Raw genomic sequence first — 3,521 nt, forward strand, 5'->3', positions numbered from 1 at the left:
TTGAAGGAGCTGAAGAAGCAACTCGATATTCAAGAGAAAATGGGTCTTATCCGGCCTAGTTCTTCTCCGTGGGGTTGTGGTGTTCTTTTTGTGAAGAAGAAGGATGGAACGGACCGACTTTGTGTTGATTACCGTCCAGTGAACAAGAAGACCATCAAGAACAAATACCCACTTCCCAACATCAATGAGCTGTTCGAACAACTCAAAGGTGCCCAAGTATTCTCCAAGCTTGATCTCCGTATGGGTTATCATTAGATTCGAATCCGTGAGCAAGATATTCCCAAGACGGCTTTCAGGACAAGCTTTGGTTCATATGAATACACTGTCATGTCTTTTGGTCTCATCAACGCTCCTCCGACGTTCTCTCGCATGATGAATTTCATCTTCAACGCCTACACCAATGACTTTGTTTTGGTCTATCTCGACGACATTCTGGTTTTCTCGAAGAATAAGGAAGATCATGCCAAGCACTTGCGTTTGGTTCTTGATAAGCTCAGAGAACATCAGTTCTACGCCAAGTTCTCCAAGTGTGAATTTTGGCTCGATGAGGTTCTTTATCTTGGTCATATCATCTCTGCCAAGGGCATTGCCGTGAATCCTGAGAAGGTGTCTGCAATTGTGAATTGGGAACCTCCTCAGAACATGAAGCAACTCCGTAGTTTTCTCGGTCTCGCAAGCTATTGCCGAAGATTCGTTGAAAACTTCTCTAAGATCGCGAAGCCTCTCTCTAATCTTCTTCAGAAGCACGTCAAGTACGTTTGGTCTCCGGAGTGTGATATTGCTTTCAACACTCTGAAAGAGAAATTGATCACTGCTCCAGTTCTGACTCTGCCTGATGAATCCAAGTCGTACGAGGTCTTTTGTGATGCCTCTCTCCAAGGTCTTGGCGCAGTATTGATGCAAGAGAAGAAATTTGTTGCTTATACATCTCGCCAGTTTGAAGCCTAATGATAAGAACTACCCCACTCATGATCTCGAGTTGGCGGCAGTTGTGCATGCTCTTTTGACTTGGAGACATCTTCTATTGGGAAGAAAAATGGACATTTTCACTGATCACAAGAGTCTCAAGTACATCTTCACTCAGCCTAATCTCAACCTCAGACAAACTCGATGGGTCAAAATGATTCAAGAGTATAATCCGAGTATTGAGTATACTCCAGGCAAGGCCAATGTGATTGCTGACGCTTTGAGCAGGAAGGCTTACTGCAACAGTCTGATTCTCAAGCCTTATCAACCCGAGCTTTGTGAAGCTTTCTGCAAACTTAATCTGCAAGTTGTTCCTCAAGGTTTCCTTGCCAACCTTCAAGTCTCTCCTACCTTAGAAGACCAGATTCGCCAAGCCCAGCTTCTTGATGCTATGGTGAAAAAGTTGAAGATTGGGATTGCCAAGAGTCAACCCAAGTACAAGTGCTACCGCCTTGATGACAAGGATACTCTCTTCTTCGAGGATCGTATTGTGGTACCCAAAGGTGACCTCCGTAAAGTGATCATGAATGAGGCTCACAATTCTCTCCTCTCCATCCACCCTGGGAGCACGAAGATGTATCAGGACCTTAAACAGGCTTATTGGTGGACTCGAATGAAGCGCGAGATTGCTCAATTCGTGAATGAATGTGATGTCTGCAGAAGAGTGAAGGCAGAACACCAAAGGCCAGCAGGTCTCCTCCAACCTCTTGCCATTCCAGAATGGAAGTTTAACCATATTGAAATGGACTTCGTGACTGGGTTTCCAAAGTCCAAGCGTGGCAATGATGCGATATTCGTTGTCATCGACAAACTCACCAAAGTGGCTCATTTTCTGCCTATCGAAGAGTCGATCACTGCAGCTCAATTGGCGGAACTCTATACCTCTCGTATTGTCTCTCTGCACGGTATTCCTCAAGTGATCTCTTCAGACCGTGGCAGCATCTTTACATCGAAGTTTTGGGATTCTTTTCAGAAGGCCATGGGCACGAACATCCGCTTCAGCACAGCATTCCATCCGCAAACTAGTGGTCAAGTCGAACGTGTCAACCAGATTCTTGAAGATATGCTCAGGGCTTGTGTGATCTCCTTCGGCATGAAGTGGGAGGATTGTCTTCCTTATGCTGAATTCTCCTACAACAACAGTTTTCAAGCAAGTTCAGGCAAGGCCCCATTTGAAATTCTGTATGGCAGGAAGTGCCGTACCCCTCTCAACTGGTCTGAAACTGGTGAACGTCAGCTTTTGGGTAATGACTTAATCACAGAGGCAGAAAAAATGTGCAAAGTCATTCGAGATAACCTCAAAGCAGCCCAATCCCGCCAGAAGAGCTACTATAATAGTAAGCACCGTGATTTAGCTTTCGAGATCGGAGATCACGCTTACCTCTGCGTCTCTCCTATGAAAGGTACTCGTCGCTTCGGTATCAAATGGAAGCTTGCCCCCAGATACGTGGGACCTTTCAAGATTGTCAGCAAGAGAGGCGACCTCGCCTATCAACTCGAGCTTCCATCAAACTTTGCAAATGTTCATGATGTCTTCCATGTCTCTCAGCTTTGAAAGTGCTTCAAGACTCCTGAACGCACCGTCAACTTCGAGGACATTGAGCTCCAAGAAGATCTCTCTTATCGTGAGCACCCAGTTGCTATTCTTGAAGAGACTGAACGCAAGACTCGCAATAAGTCAATCAAATTCCTCAAAGTCAAGTGGTCACACCATTCCGACCGTGAAGCTACCTGGGAACGCGAGGATCACCTCCGTTCTGAGTACCCGGCGTTGTTTTAGTCCTAGATCTCGGGACGAGATCCTTTCGTAGTGGTGGAGTGTTGTAACACCCTGGATGTAACTTTCCCTATTTGTACTCCAACTCTTGCCGTTTCCGGCATTAAGTTTATTTATTTCCTCGGGTTCGGGTCTTTGTCTCCGTGTGTTGTTGTCGTTGTCATGCATCTCATATCATGTCATCATGTGCATTGCATTTGCATACGTGTTCGTCTCATGCATTCGAGCATTTTCCCCGTTGTCCGTTTTGCATTCCGGCGCTTCGTTCTCCTCCGATGGTCATTTCTACCTTTCTTTCGTGTGTGGGGATTAAACATTTCCGGATTGGACCGAGACTTGCCAAGCGGCCTTGGTTTACTACCGGTAGACCGCCTGTCAAGTTTCGTATCATTTGAACTTCGTTTGATACTCCAACGGTTAACCGAGGGACCGAAAAGGCCTCGTGTGTGTTGCAGCCCAACACCACTCCAATTTGGCCCAAAACCCACCTAACTCTGCTCCATCATCTAGAGCGTTCGATCACAATCGTGTGGCCGAAAACCGCACCTCATTTGGACTCTCCTAGCTCCCTCTATGCCTATTTATACACCCCTCCAAATCCGGATCTTTCTTCCCCCCGAAACCCTAAAAAAACCTCCCGCGCCGCCGCCCCCGCACCAGTGGCGTCCTGCCACGTGGCGCACCGCCACCCGCTCCCGCGCTGGCCCGCTTGGCCCGGGGAGAGCCCCCGCGGCCCAGTCGCCCGCGCTGCCTCCTTGCGCGCCCCCGCCGCCGCCTC

Source organism: Triticum dicoccoides, chromosome 1A, assembly GCF_002162155.2.
Source record: "Triticum dicoccoides isolate Atlit2015 ecotype Zavitan chromosome 1A, WEW_v2.0, whole genome shotgun sequence".
In the NCBI taxonomy this organism is placed as follows: Eukaryota; Viridiplantae; Streptophyta; class Magnoliopsida; order Poales; family Poaceae; genus Triticum; species Triticum dicoccoides.